The sequence below is a fragment of the Oryzias latipes genome, chromosome 4 (genome assembly GCF_002234675.1).
Source record: "Oryzias latipes chromosome 4, ASM223467v1".
NCBI classification, from domain to species: domain Eukaryota; kingdom Metazoa; phylum Chordata; class Actinopteri; order Beloniformes; family Adrianichthyidae; genus Oryzias; species Oryzias latipes.
The window spans coordinates 8,221,910-8,238,620 of record NC_019862.2 but is presented as its reverse complement, the minus strand read 5'-3'; positions in this window follow the sequence as shown (position 1 = coordinate 8,238,620).

Below are 16,711 nucleotides of genomic sequence, written 5' to 3'. Positions count from 1 at the left end.
GGCTGTTGTTAAAGCCGTAGGTCACTTCAGGTGCTACATGTGTGGCCTCCCCCTTCACGGTCCAAACAGACCACTCTACTTTGCAGTGACTGATGACCTTCAACGAGCCTGAAGGTCAGATTGCTCGCTGGTTGGAGGAGCTGGCGTCGTTCTCCTTTACAGTGGAACACAGGCCAGGAGCTCGCCATGCTAATCCCAACGCCATGTCTCGACGCCCTTGTGCCCAGATCGACTGCAGGTTTTGTGAAAAGAGGGATTCCCAAGAAGCCGAGCTCAGCAGAGAGGAGCAGAGCCACACCAGTGAAGGCGGCGAGCCAGTATGCAGACTGGCACAGGGCATTGACCCTCCTACTGGAGAGCACAGCAAGAGCAGGATGTTGATCCACAACCAGTGCTGCAGTGGGGGGAGGCCGACCCAAAACCGCTGTGGGAGGAGGTAGCAGGGTGCTCTCCTGCCTCCAAAGGACTCTTTGAAAGATTTGATGCCCTAAGATTGAAGGGTGGAGTGCTTCAAAGGGCCTGGAAAGAGCCATCCACCAGAGAAGAGCGGTGGGAGGCACTGGAGACTCAGTCCTCCAGGCTTGCCATGGAGCTGCTGGGGCCGGACACTTTGGGGTGTCAAAGACTCCGTCACCTCTGACAGGGGTTCTATTGGGGCCAGCTTAGGGGGGACGTGGAAGGCTTCTGTCGCCGCTGTGACATCAGCACAGCGCACAAAGGTCCCCCTGATCAGCCCCGTGCCGAACTCCAGCAGCTGACAGTGGGGGCCCCAATAGAGAGAGGTCGTGGACATCATGGGCCCATTTCCCCGTACAGACAGAGGTAACCGCTATGTCACCTCCCCCACAGCAGCAGGAGGTCTCAGGTCAACCGACATCTCCACCCGTAATTGCTTCACAGAGGCCCCAGAGACTGAGAAAACTTCCCTCCCACCTTCGTGACTTTGTGTGCGACCCCTCTGGACGAGGAGCTTCGTAGGGGGGAGGCAGTGTAGCCTTAACTGTGTTAATCTGTTCTGTGTTGCTATCCTCAATGGGTGTTAAGTGATTCTGTTGTGTTCTGTGTTTCCATTGGTGCTCCAGTCAGTTAGATGAATGTGATTGGATGGGGGGCGGAGTTAATATAAAGGAGAGTGGGGAGAGCGTGGACATCGAATGAGGAGATGGCGTCAGGGCAAGTCTTTCCATTTTGGGCCGTGTTTGGCGTGGTTGCGGCCAACGGCAACCGTTTAAGCTACATTAAAGGCTTCACATTTGGAAACGGCCGTCTCTGACTTTTCCTTATGTCAGGCCGAACGTTACAATACAATTCCAAAATGGAGTGCCCTAGAAATTTCCCAGAAGTCTCTGCGAAAAGCCAGCGTGCATCAATGCTCACTAGATATGCAAATATAGACCACAGCAACATTTTTTGAGAAAAACATATATTCATTTGGGTCATGTGTTTTAACAGAGGGGAGTGGGAAGGGTGAAGGGCGGGTTGGGTTTTTACTGTAATATTGTGTCTTTTCTGTTTTTAATGTTAAAGCGCTTCGAGCTGCACAAAATTCATGAAAAGCACTATTTTATAAATAAAGTTTGATTTGATTTGACTTGATTTATCTTCTAAACCAGTCTTGTCCCCTTCGGGGTCACGGGGCTGCCAGAGCCTATCCCGGCCACTCGTGGGCGAAGGCGGGGGACACTCCATTTAGTTTTTAGTAGACAGGGATTAGGGTATGAATTCAGACACAGCCTCAGAGATTGAATTGTTTTATTTCCAGTTTGGAAAATGATCTGCAAAAATGACTCACATTTTATAAAAAATATGTCCTTTAATGTGCCAAAGGCAATGATATTACATTATATATGGATATAGCTTACTCTTAAAAGGCTTAAGAAAAACATGATATAGGCCCTTTAAAAGAAAGTGAGCATGTTTTTGCTTTTAAAATCCAGGGCACTAGATAGTATTCTAGAGGTTAGGGAGTAGTGAGGGAATTCGGACATAGCCATTTGATTAATGTGATTACGTAAAAATGACATGGAGATTTTGTTGGCTCCAGGAAAAAAGCGTCTCTTCAAAAAGTCTCTTCAAAGACGGCGGAAAAGCTCAAAGCGCTCCTAATTGGACGTCAACAAAAGGCGGCTCTACAATCTCCTTCTGCAGGCCTGTCGCCGTGCCAGCAACAGGCTCTGTCCAGTGCTGCGGCCTCGTAATGGCCTTCGCAGATTCGGATGGTTCAAAGAGGGGGAAAAGAAATAAAGCACACAAGAGTCTGCACGGAAGTTCAAACCTTTGCAAAGCGGAGAGATTTCAGATGCATCAGACACCAGCAGGTCAGAAAGCTCTGCTGCCGTCTGCTCTCTCTGCTCTCAAAGCAAACAGCTTTTTCTTAACATCCAACGGAGCAACATGTAAGCATGTGAAATACGTCATTAGGTAGATTTTACCGTCGCATCTGCATCTCCCGTCTGCAGTCCACAGACGGCTGTGTTCCATAAACAACTCAGCGCAGACATGAAAACAGGCTTGTGCTTTAGCCCAGCACCCAGCATGATGCAGGCCAGTCCCGTTCAGTTTACTGCACGCCAGCTCAGGTATCGTTACAAGATGATGTTCATGGAACCAAGTAAACCAAGTCTCAAAGCCTGATCATGTGTGGTGCATCTGTGCCACTTTGAGTGCAGGAATTATCAAAAGGTTAATTCACGGGGTTCAAATGCAACGCAAACAAGCAGAAAAAGATGAATCACCCCTCTCTGCACAGCAGACCTGGCACTGGACAGCAGGATGGGCTTGTCGTTCAATAGTTCCTTTTGTTATGCAAAATGTGTCAACCCGAAAGAAATTCCAACACAACTTGCTCACAGCACAATTGAAAAGCAGCAAATAAATGAAGGTTTGAAAGTCTGTGAGGCACAAAAGAACTCCAGAGACTCAAAACAACAGCAAACACAAAAGTGGCTTTCTCTGAAATGTGAATTGCTGATGGATGCACACGCGCTTGTGTGTGAAGTAGAGTGCATGTGCAGCGTCTCCTGAAGCCACCACAAAGGAAGCAATGAAGTGGAAAGAATAAGGACGCCGCGCTCGCCTCTCCACCCAAATATTGGCGTGTGTCTGCCTGGTCTGGGGCTCCCACCTGGGCCCTCCGCCTGCTCCGGACCGGGACAAAGACGGCTTGATTATGGAGAAATCGACCTCCTCTCACCTTCCCCCTGGGAGCCCCTGAAGGCCAGCCCATGAAACCTCAGCGAGCATGAATAGATCAATGCGGACAATCTGGCCCAAATTCTATGCTCATTTTGACAAAAGGGACAGAGTTTCATGCAAATTTCTCCTAACATTCTGCAGGATCGAACACTTTAATCTGGAAACTCTTTCAACTCTTCAACATTTTAAATTGAGTAACTTTTTTTTTTTAATTAACTGCATGCAGTTAAGGGGCGAGGGAAGTCTGGGCATCTTTGCTTAGACTGCTGCCCCCGCGGCCCGGATAAGCGGAGGAAGATGGATGGATGCATGCAGTCAGGACTAATTTTAGATTCATCATTTATCAACTTTAACCCTTGTGCTATCATATACACTTTACCATTGGGAGTTGGGTCATCTAGACCCACTAGACAGTGCTCTGAACCTTTTTTCTTCAATGATTTATGATCTTCACTGGTGTCCATGGATTACATGAAATCTTTCCACCTTTATCCACCTTTGTCATGGTAGGAATAACACGTCAAAGTAAGGGTGGGGCCATAGGATAGCACAAGGGTTACACATAAACCTTGGCGTCCCACAACGCTGTGTACTGGGCCCGTTGTGTTTTACCATGAACATGGCAAAAAATGGTGGTCTGTTCAGGACCCCAATGTGGGAGATGTTTGATGGCAATAACTAAATTTAGCACTCATGGACTGAACACACACACAAGTCAAAAATATGCACACATGGACGGAACTACCATTCAAACTACCCGCAATTTATCACTTCATCTGTTCAATTTTAAGCCATCAATCTTATGCACACTGTAGGAATTATTTTATTCTACAATTTACATTTATGTATGTATATATATATATATATATATATATATATATATATATATTCATATTGTTCATATTGGCTGATTTAATCAACGTGTTTATTTATTTATTGGGCCTTTTAGTATTTTATGGCCTGTATAGTTTATCATTTGTGCGCATTTATCCTGTCTATATTTTAATCTATGCTGTGACTCCTCAAATTTTAGCCACAACATTTTCTCCCTTTTCATGTCTATTTTTTTCTTTTTATGTTTTTTGTAAAATTGCTTTGAATCTAATGTGTCTACTGACTTTTTTAAAACTGTTTTTAAACAATTTTTTTATGAGTGTTTTTGGTGAAGCACCTTGTGTTTGAAAAGTGATATAGAAATAAAGTGATTAATTATTTATTGATAAAGCTCTCTGGATGGATCCAAACTGCATTTTGTTGCTTCAATTGCGACGTGTACAATGACAATAAAGTCGACTTTTATTGTATTCTAAATTTAAAAACAAACTTTAAATACCGTGTATATTTAAATAAAGAGCAGAATCTAAACTAAAACATGAAAAATTAAAAAAAAAGAACCATAACTTGACAAAAGAAATGAAAACAAGCGAGGATTTCGCATTGAGAAAGTACATTTTAAGTTTTTTTTTATATTACTAGAGACAAATAACTGAAAAATTAATGTGAAACAGGAGAAAACCTGACAAACATAAAGGTGATTTAAAATAAGAAAAGTAAGAGACTAACCTTAGAACAGCACCAATCTCCCAGTTTTTCTCTTTAAAATATTTCTCGTATCACAACAGGTTGAGTTTATGCAGGTAAGATGTGGAGAACCTGGAGGTCCGGAGATCCCAGCACAAATTCCTCCTAAACGTTCAGAGAACAAAAGAAGTAATTATAGTCTTAGAGAGATGATGTCCCACTTTACCACACGTCAACATGGAGGGGGCCGAAAAAGCCGCTCAATACAAGATCCTTCATCGGAGAATAACAACGGATTTGTCTTCTCTTTGTGTTTAAGTCTCTTCTGTTTGGTTTCTGCAAAAGGCTGAAACTGAGGAGAACAATCTCTCAAAGGTAAACTTTAAAAAGTGTAACCATGAAAAACGGATAGCATTGATATGAAAGTGGGATTGTTGCAGGAGAAATGTGCAGTGCTTTAACTCAGCAGTTCTTTGGAGCCACTCAAGAATACTTTTCTTACTTTATTTGAATGAACACTTTGGGTGCTTTCCTAGACTATTTAGGAAAACCTTGGTCATAAAAAGTTATACCATCAATTTTGTCGGGTAATTTTTACCCGATATAATATACCCAACAAAAAGTACATGTACTGTAGAAGTAGTCATAAAAAATATATCAAACCATGACAACACAAGATGAATTAGAGTGGTTTTCTTTTAGTTTCAACTGTGGTATGAGTGACAAAATGAAAGAGAAAAACATAGGAAGTTCCTAAAAAAGAAATGCTCAAAAATTACTGAAAAATTAGAAATTTGAGAACAAAAAAATCCTAAAAAATAAGAAAATGATACTGGAAACTCGGTTTTTGGTCCACCCATTCCTTGGTTATGTGAGACTTCCCTGGTGAAGGCCCAGACTCCTTGACACGCCACACTTTGAAAGTCATGTAAACAGTATTTCTTGGGTGAAAATCACCTGGCGATAGTGCTCTAGGGTTAAAGGTAAAAAGGAAACCAAGCTAGAAACTGCAGGAATCTCATTTTGCTGCCACAAATGGAAAAATGTAATTTAAGAACATAAATGTCAGATAGTGTCCAAATTCCCTCACTACTCACCTTTTAGTGCACGATATGGCGGGTTTGTCATTTTGTCAAGGTGCCAGAATCTTGTTGTTCTCCTTCATGGCAGATGCCCTTCCTGACAGGCGCACTTGTATCTACAGAGTAAGCCAGTGGCGTGAAAGACCCTCAGTGGATGAAGCTCATGGTGGTCTCTGGAAATCGAACACGGGGTTTCCATGCACCAGTCCTACACACAATCCATGATTCCAAAATCCGGTGCCCTGGACATTTCCCAGAAGCCTCTGCGAAAAACCAGTTTGGGTTGACACTCACAAGATATGCGTTGCGTTTGGACAAATTTTCATTATGAAACATTTATTTATATTTATTTTTTATACGTTTTCATCATCGGAACTCATTAGAATTATAGTGTGAAATATTTATATTCATTAGGTTTTGACTTTAATCTTCACTTTGACTCAGATAAGTGACATAACATCAGCTGTTTAAAATAGATAAATGAAAGAGAATGTGTCCGAATCGTCCTGCACTATAAAGTCTTTTAGGAGTTATGGATTGTGAGAAAATTCAGTCATTTATGTCCTGTTTTAAAGTTCTGCCTTTTGGGAATTTTTGTCAAATTAGCTTTTTTTTTCTTTCCATTTTTTACCGGGCTGTAAAATGTGATACCAGTAATTTTGGTTCAGGCGTCAAAAGTTTGCTGCATTCGTAAATACGACGTTTTACTGCTAGTGGCAGCGTTGAAATTACCAGCCATCCGAAAAGCTGCAGTGGATCCAACAGGAGCCTTTCCCTTTTCCACTTACATAAGGATCTCCTGCTGCAAAAAGCTTTTTAAGTTCTTCTCTGATCTCTCTGAGCCTCACTATGACTTTTGTTCATTCCCCAGTTCTTCCTGGTTCAGAACTAAGACACTCATCAAATCTGATTCACCTTCGAGAAGGAACAATAACAGCCTTCTCTGCATCTCCGCTACTGCTGCTATTAAATGTCTCTCCAGCTTCTTGACCCCTTACCTCCTCACCTCCTCTGCTTCATACCAAACCCCCCACTCTGGGCATCCTAGCTGGCAGCAGCTCTACGGTTTCAGAGCTGACTGGTTGGGAGGAGTAAACAGAGAGTGAGACAGACAGCCAGACAGCCTAACCACTGGAGCGAGCACAGAGGCTGTCTCCTTTCTGCTGTCTTAGCAGAAGATACCAGTGTGTGTGTGGGGGGGGGCTCTCAGGAACTGACAGGTCAGCTCAAACCAAAACAAGAAAGAGACCTGATGCTTATGCATGCATGCATGCAGACAGAGCCCCAGACGTGGTGTTATATGTCTGGAATTCAATTCTCCGCCATGAGCGGCACTGAGAGATATCAGATGAAATGAGAACACTGAAGATATGAGAAACCAACAACAATAACTCAGGATAATGATCTGCCCTTTTCAAACATTACAGTTACATAGTTAGGAGTTATACTGATGCACAGCAAAGGTCTAAAATTGGATCAATTTCAGACACAATGAATCTGTGGCTTTTAAGTCTCACTCTGATGAAAATCAGTTTTTGGGTGTTTTGAATCTTTTGTTTCTGATGATGGAGGACATATGTAAAGAAAATTAAGCTTAAAATTACATTTCTGAGTAGTTCTTTACTCAAACCGTTGTGAATCAGGAACAAAAGGAAAAACGCAGTTCGTAAAAGATCGTATTCGTTACGTGGAAAATACGCTGGGCGGTCCGCTCCATTCTGATGCATCCACCTGCAGACAAATAGATCCACGAACGTCTTTGTTTTCCTCATCTGAGCTGGAATCTGGATCTAAACTGTATGACTAGAAAGCTCTGATATTGCTGCCATTTCTGTTTCACTGCTGTTGTTAGGGTAGGGTTGTGGGGGCTGTAAGCTAGTGGGAGAACATGTAAACAGAGAGCTCTCAGTCACAGGGCGCACCAGTGGTTCTGCTCAGAGGTATATTTGTACTGAACTTGTGCTGCTCTGCAGAAACTGTGTCCTAAAAGCTGACCGACGTTTTTTTTTAAACTTTGACAAAAGACAGCATTTTCATAATTAAAATATCAATGGGCACAATTTTAAAATAGACGAGAAGATGATTGGAGGGGATCTTTAACAACGTCTTTAATCAAAATGTCATTTTAATGGCTTTGATGTGGAGTTGGGCTCAAACCCCTATAGGAACATCGACTCTAATCGATTCAAACGCCACAAAAGGTTTGAGGTTGAAAAAGAGAAGACTTGTGTTTTTACTCCTCTACATTTTAGGAGTTTGACTCCTTCCCTTTCCTTTTCTGTTGCAGTTTCCTTTCACCTCCTCTGCTTGTGACCTTTGACGAGGAGGAGGAAACTGTAGGCGACTCGACAAGAGAACTGCCAAGATTCTGTTCACTGGATGGAATGAGGAGGAGACGCGCCGAAGCTCAGCAGCTGAACTGTTGCAGAGGTCGGTAGGAAGCAGTTAAATTAAAATAGTAATCCTCATAGTAGTTTATGCATTTTACTTGAGTATATTTAAAATAAAGGGAGAAAACAACAGCATTCAGCTAGTTCCTTGTATTTAACTTTTGTACCGTTCATTCTAAGGAGCTTTGAGAGTACCAGTCCTGTGTTCCTACTGGAAGAAAAAAGTAATCATTAGCATCAGACAGTACAAAGATTTCTGCCAAAGACTCTCTACAGCCGACCTCAGTTCTGACTTTAAAACTACTGTGAAGTCATCGCCTTCAACATGACGTTGAAATCTCATAAACAGATAAACTTGTGACACAGATGAAGATGATGGAAAGAGTAAAACTATCGTTTGAAGCGAAAATGTCTTTTTATGCTTAAAAATGGAAGGAATTGAATTTTCTTTCTTCATGTTGGAAAAACAACAACACTGGAAAGTAAAACGGCACAGACAGAAACCTCAAGAAAACAATGGGACTTGAGTGGTCTAAGCATCAAAAGAAAATGCAACAATGATTTCTGCAACACTCCAGAGTTTCCACAAACACTCCCCAAAGAGGGAAACAGTTCCCCGCTACATAAGGTTGAGCCCCTCCCACTGGCCTAGGAAACACCTCTTTTCAGTATTTTCCAAAACCAAACAACCAGAATCCCCCAAAAAGTAAAGGGTCAAATATTCATCAGTGTTGCCCAACATGTTTCTGACCATTTGGGCGTTTTGCGTGCAGCCAAAACTCCATTCTAAATGTAACATTTATCCCTTGTGCTATCTTATGGGGTCCAGATGACTCCTGACAGTTTCATGGCTCCTTTTATCAGATGTGAACGATTTTAAAACACATTTCTTCTTTTTTTCTCCAGTGTTTTTTGGTGAAATCTGGACATAAATGGAGACTTAATAATTCTATAGGCAGACAAATAAAAACACACATTTGTCGGCATCATTTTTTTTTTATCATTTCATTTTGTTAATGTCCTTCCAAAAATTAATAAAAAATAAATTGTGAAAGCTCATGAAAGATGCTGACTTTTATTGGACTGTGTTTGAAGATCACAACAGATGTTTATTATTCTAAATAAACCAACAAGTTATTCAGAAAAATATGTACAAAATGTGTGGAAATTAATGTTGGCACGAAAACTAAGCATCCAGACCACAACGTTTTAATGTTGTGTGGCCTTGTGGTAGAGTGTCTACTCTGATACTGGAAGATCGTGAGTTCAAGTCCAGGCAGAGTCATTCCAAAGAAATGGGAGCCAATGCCTCCCTGCTTGATATACAGCATTAGATGGATGAATTGGGGGATTAAAACCACCAAATGGTTCCCAGGTGCATCTGCAGCTCACCGCTCCCCCAATTTCACACAACTAAGTCCATGACAACTAATGGGACTTTAACTTTCTTTTATTTGGAGTCACCGTGATGAAGCTTTACTTTTAGTTATGATTGTGACATCCTTTGGAATGAATCCTTGGAACATAATTTCTGAGAGGTTCACCTGGTTTTATAGGCAGTTTTCACTGTTTTGACCTTGTCTTTGCTTTGTTTGTGGATTTTAATTTAGATTTTTCACATTTAATCTTTATTATAAAACTATCTACTTCCCTTAACCCTAGAGAATCCGTAGGAGCATATTTGGCTGCTAGTTTTTATTAATTTCTTTAAATTCCATGAATTTTTATCCTTTTTTTTACTGTTCTTCTTTAACTTTCTGAAATTCAAAATTATCAAAAAAAAATTTTTTTCAAATTAAGTTTAAAATCTGCTCTTGGGTTCTCCAGGGTTAAATTAGCATCTACCTAAAAGCAAAAGTAAAAGTGAAATTTTCCCCGTTGGAAATAAATTCAGCATCAAGAATTAAAAATGTGTTGTTAAAGTGAAAGAAAATAAACAGTCAAAAAGGCCCCAGAGTACTCTGGGTCAGCTGTATCCCCAAAACAGTTTTTTCCAGGTTTCTGTTTGATGGTCATGACCAAAGTCAAGGATGCTCAGATAGTTTTTGAAGCTTAAATGTTTGCTTTTAAACCGGTGCGCTTGTCCCTCAGAAAAATGTGTTTTTGTGCAGATCCTGTTCTCCCTCAAAGGCGAGCATCTGAAAAATGTGCATTCTTTGGTGAAGAGAAGAGCTTTTGTGGCCGACAGTCGCGTCATAAAGTCAACACCAGGACCTTTCCTTTCAGAGGGAAGCACACAGAGGGTTCAAACCGTCGATGAGCAAAGGGGCCAGACATTCCAGAAGCTCGGTTTCAGCTCCTATTTGTCCCAAAAATGCACCAAAGGGCTCTGTTGTGTGCAGAACTCACGTTCATGTAACTGCAGGTTCCTCTGATGAAACCCACATTCACTCCCGGCTAGGTTGAAGCAGGATCCGCGGGCTCGAATCCCAAATCTCTATCTATCATGAGAAATCCTTGCTTCTTCAGTCAGATTTTCCTCCATCAAGAAGGGAAAAAAAAGCTTCAGAAGCTCCATGAGAGAGAGCGGCAGCATGGCAGGAACAACCCCGCCCCCTCAACATCACACCAAACAGAATTAGGAAAACGAGGCCCCCATCCCTGCAGAATTCAGCTGACCACTGCGAATGAGCTGTGACACTGAGGATGAATAAAACAACAGAGAGGCAGTGGCATGTGTCAGCAGCATCTGTCTCCGTCTGCATCCTCCTCCTCCTCCTCCCCCCTCCTCATCCAGGCGAAGAGGTTCATGCAAAGCTAATGAAGCAGTAATAGCACACACAGAGGAAAGCAGGGGTCCAGCTAGAGGGGGGGGGGGGGGGGGGGGCAATGCCACGTGGGCAACAGGGACCAGCATCTCTCTGAAAACCAGTTTCCTGCTGGGAGATCTCCAAGCCGAAGGCTGAATTATTTATGATGAAGCTCCAGTGAAAGGCTGGTTATAGCTGGAAACATTGTTCTGGGCTGCAACTGAGCTTAAGAGAGGTTTGTCACGCCTTTACCGCTGAGCCGCGGCTGGCTGGGGGTAATTAAAAGACAGGCTTAATAGCAGAGCCGGGCGTGTGAAGGAGAGCACACACTTGTGTGAGTGGGGAAACAGGTTCTGGTGCAAGATGCAGACGAGGACGGAGCTCCCACGGGGACTAAAGCCACTTTATCTCGTTATGCTTTAATGCACTTCAACACTCTACCAGTAATCTTTGACATGTTGATGGACTGAAATGAGATCCAAGTCACGGCAGGAGGAGTCTTTGTGTTTGATGGAGATTCCCAATGGTTGGCCAATCAGCTTCTTGCATAAGTTTGAACTTCAGCACATTAAAGAACTGCAGGGATGGAGGAGTCGGTGCCTGCAAAGCTGGATTTCAGGAGAGGAAAACGCTTGAGGATCCGCCTGCAGCTCTTTTTGAGAGCACCACAGAGTCTCAAAAGACACCGTCTGATTCCCGTTTTTTGATCTGGTGCTGAACCGGCAGCATCTTCTTGGGTTACATTAAAGGATTTTCACTTTCCAGATACAGAAATCCACTCCACCCCATCGCCACCAGTGTGTGAATGTGTGAGTGAATGTGTGTGTGAATGGGTCTGTGACTGTAAAGCGCTTTGTCCTTGTAGGAAGAAAGGCGCTATATAAGTATACGCCATTTACCATTTACCATTTATTTTGGTGTTGAATTCTGCAGCAGTTGGCAGCCTTTTGGGATTTTGGCTGCATCCTGCTGCCTTTAACCCCCCACCACCACCATCACCCACCACCATCCACCCTTCAGAAGCAGCCAGAAAGTCACCCGACCCGGCAGCTCCGGTGGGAGCCTGGCAGTGCCTCCGTTCCAGCATCTAAACCGGAGGAGACGTGTTTGGATCTCAGAGGAGGCCTGCTGGGCTTCACTTCTCCCAGATGAAGGAAGGAGGAGGTTCTGGGAGTTTTCTCACCTCTGCTTTGGGAGCTGAATCTGAACCCCCACCCCCCCACCCCCTCCACTCAACATGCTTAAGCAATTTAACCTGAAAGTGACAGAAAAACACAGTGAAATGCAGAAACTCGTCCTGTTTAGAAGGAAAGGCGATTCTTATCTCCTTTTTATGATGTTAAAAGTAAAGTGCATTTCTTCAGGCTATGTATTTCCAAAGGAATCAACCCCCCACTACTTAGTTACTTGGAAAGTAAGTGCACCATCCACAAAGAGCACTAAAAGCTGCTCCTAGCCTCCCTTTACATCCCTTTTCCTGAACATTTGGGAGCTTCATTCAGCCCGTAAGCTCCTTTTTACCCTCTGCATGTGATACTTCTTCACTTTTTCTTTTTTTTTTCCAACACTCGACTTTAACGACGGGAAGAAACTTTTACACAAAGCTCCTGGGTCCTTTCAGGGAGGGAAAACCTCATCCAGATCTCCTGACATCCAGAGAGTTTCCATGCTGTCTGCCAGGGAGCCTGTTTGCCTTGGCCCCAGCGTTTGACAGTGGACACCAAAAACTGTGTGTATTTGTGTACATGGGGCAACAGCATCTAATGCTCTGACACAGCAGCGCAGACCTCCCACACTGAGCTGCATTCAACACTACACAGAGGAAAAAAGGCCTTGAGCTTCGTTTATCGCCTCATAAAAATGCCCCAAGGGTCACCGCTTTGTGACTCAGCAACCGAGAAATTGACTGGAGTTTATGTAGCGACTGTAACTTTAAAACCTCCAGACTTCACAAATAAACAGTTCTTGATGGTTCTGCAGAACTCGGGTAGAACAGGAGTCCAAGCTGCTGCTGTCTCAGCAGGTGGTCTCATTATACCGCCGTGATCTAAGTGTGGAGAGCGTGTCCTTGGACGAGTCATGGGTGTTCACGGCTCAGTGTGTTTGCTCTGTGTGGTCTGATCATGCTTCACCACAGCAAGCGGAAAACCACAGACAGAAACATGCAGGGAGCATGGCAAGCTCAGCGGCGTGTGGACTCGGAGCAGCTGGAACGTCCACGTTCTTGGGGCGAAAGCAAACGGTGATCTGATCGACTGAATCGGGTTTCCCTTCCCGCTGAGGGTCTGAGTGACCCGAGGTCAGGGTCTGTGGGTTATCTTCTATGGAGGAAATAGAGGCTACTTTAGAAAGTACCGAGCTGAAAGCTGAGACCTTGAAAGCGCCTATTTCTTGCTTTTCTTAAGGAAAAGCATATGAGAATATATTACCTTTGGCACACCAAAGGACGATTTTTGTTTGAAATGTGAGTTATTATGAAAGTTCTTTCGCTCTGCCTTTCCCTCCTTGTGGGTGCCGCCCACTTCACGACGTCAAGGGTCGGCCTCGGCAGCGTGTCTGAGTTTCAATCATAAAAAACAAACAACATCCAAACTTTTGCAAAGATGGATGTTCACATTGTGCATATTTGACTTACAAGAGTGAAGAAAGTGTGTGGGTTAGCCTGGGGCAGCATAGCCCCTTCCTGGAAGGGGCGGGTCCTCACTTCGTGACATCACAATGTGAGGACCCACTCGTTTTTGTGGATTAGGAGGGGCTGGGTCTGTTTAGCGAGGAATGAACTTCACAACGCACTTGATGTTGCATGGAAACGGGTTAAAAAGGTTTGGATCTGGACTTCTCAAAGCAGGATAGCCCCCCCCCCCCCCGCTACATGTACAGAAACAAGAATATTTATCTTTACAGCACCTTTCTCAGATACAATCACAAAGGGCTTCAATAGTTGGCCTAAGGGAGAGCATGAACACAAACAGAATACAGAAACAGGATGGGAAGAGTTAAAGCCGCATCGACATCGTATGACCGTCGGCTGCCCCCCATTACCTCTTTTTACATGCCTCTCATGTGAAATTCACCTCCGAGTTGTGGGTGGGACTGTTGGTGCAGAGTGAGCCTTCCCCCATTTCCCATCATCCCTCGGTTTACGCGCTCTCCCGCCAACCTACAGCTCCTCACGGCCCCAAACTAACATTAGAGGTGAACGACAAAAGGTTTGGAGAACGACGTTCATGGATCCATTTGTCTGCAAGCGGATGCATGAGGGAGCTTGTGGCTTTCCTCCTTAAGTTCCACGTCAAAACTATTTCCTCTGCTCCTGATTCATTTCTGAGTAAAGAAATACTCAGAAATGCAATTTGAAGCTTTATTTTCTTAATATGGGTCCTCCACCATGAGAAAAACATAAAAACACCAAAATGTATTTATCTTTAAAGAGTTTTTGGAATAAAATAATCAAAGCAAAAACACATAAAAGTGTGAATAATTCTCTCCAAGTCAGGTGTGGATAAAGTGGTTTTTAATTTTGTCACGTTTCTCAGGTGATGGAAACAATAGAGACAATTTTTGAAACAGGTTTCTGAGAACCGAGCAGCTCAGAGAGCTCAGGTGTTGTGTGACTGAAGGGATTTCTGTCGTCCCACCATTCAAGTATTAAGGAAGCCCCCCCCCCCCCCCCCCCAGCTGCTGGTCAGGATTCATGCAGCTGAAAACAGAACCTTTGTGCTCTTTGCAAAACTGCAGTGCAGCCAACACACATGCAAATACGTCCTCCAACTGCTTCTGCAAATATTGAGGTCAAAACCAAACAAGCTGTTCTAAATTCTCTCTTTAGACAGAAATACACCCAGATTCCTTTTTACTTTTGTTCAGGACTCAGCAGATTAACCGGTAAAACTCAAACGTTCACCAGAACGTGAGAACGGCACTCCTGACAGAACGATCGTGAGCAAAACCGGCCCAACAGGAAAGTCGCTGAGCCACAGCTGACTGTGAAATCCAAGTCCTGTGAGCACAAAGGGCAAGTCAACGCGGAGCACACTTCCTTTCTAATCCATGCTTTCAAATCCACCTGAAGCGTCTCTTGTGACCGAACAATAGCTCTGCTTTCTACCCCAGGCCTTCCGAAGCAGATAAGAGGTCAGCTGAGGAGGATGGAGGAACAACCGTTCTCATTCATCCCAACCAGAGGAGTGACAGGCGGGTACTTTAGATTAGACACTTTCCCAAACCCTGACAAATATCTGCACTCGCATGGATGTGGTAAACAGCTGACAGCTATCTTTTTCAAACATACATGTCCTCACTCCAACAGGGATTACGCAATAAGAGTTTGAGGCAGAGATGTGTTTGATTGCCGGCCATCTTCCTCTGATCGCCTGGAGCCTGAGCAAAGCAGCAGATGACTGAACATTCCTGCATAGAATCACTGACTAAACCTGCAATATTTTTCTGTAAAACTATTGAGAAAACCCCCAGAAAATGTCAAAAATTAAAAAAATAAAACCTGATTTATTGTCTACTTTCTGTTTCCAGCGAGCGCCATTAAAAAGCATTTTTGGATTCGACTATTTGGTTGCTACAGCCCCAAAGCTAAATATTATTAGTAGCACAAGCAAAAAAAAAGGATAACAAATGTCAAAGAAAGTCAGTTTAATAGCTAAAATAATCAATGCACGAATTACCATCCTGCAGGAACATTAGATGAGTTCAGGGTGCAAAAGATGACCAAAAGAGAAAGGAAATACTGTAAATCAATACCGAGTAGGTGGAAAAACTTGCCAAATATAAACTTTTTGGCAACTGAGTGCTTAAGAGTAAAAAAGAAAACATTTTTAAAAGAAAGCTGAACAATACTAAAAATTCTTACCTGCCAAAACTGAAGAGTTAAATGGCTTAAGACAGCTAAAGAAAAGCAAAGAATGGTTTAAAAATCAGAATTATTCCAATCAATGCTACAAGAATAATCCTCAGACACTAAATTACCTAAAGAGAGTCCAAAATTTAAGGAGAAAAAGGCAAATTGGTACCAAAACGACCATCCGGACAAATCAGAAATTAGCTCAAGCAAATCCGAAGTAAATAATAGTAAATAATCAAAACTACAAATATAGTAAGACGGCGTTAAAAACAAGACTTTACGAGCTTTTAAAAGGAAGATTCTGCTGAATAATTTTACCTTTAGAGGTCTTTTTGAGCTTCATTTAATTACTACTTGAGAATTTTCTCTAAATATTTATCTTTCCTGTTGATTTATTTTGTAGCAATATCAATCTTTTAAATAAAACGTAGGATTTTTTGTTTGTTTTATTTGTTTTGTTTTAATTTTATTTTATGTTTTTTCCTTTTTCCCCCCACAACAAACCTGAAATTGTCCCAAAAAGTCAATTCCAAGTGTTGAAAGTAGATTTTTGTTTGTACTGCAAATATCACAAAACCTGTTTTATAACAAAGATCAAACATGTAGAGACAAAATTAAAATGTGTCCATTCAAAAAACAAAGTCTTATTTGAACCTTTATGTTGAATTTGAATGAAAGTCATTTGGAAACAGCCGCTGTGAGTTTAGATGCTGAAAAAGTTCTAAAACACTCTCATCAAATTGAATGACAATAAAAGGCACAGATTATTGAAATTATTTAGAGAGAGCATAAACTAAAATTACACACTGACATGTCCTTAAGAGACCTGAACAGTTAGAAAGTTGTTTTTTCCCCCAGAACAATTCAGGAGATTTAAAATAATGGTCACAATGACAAAACCCCTGAAAATAATCAAGA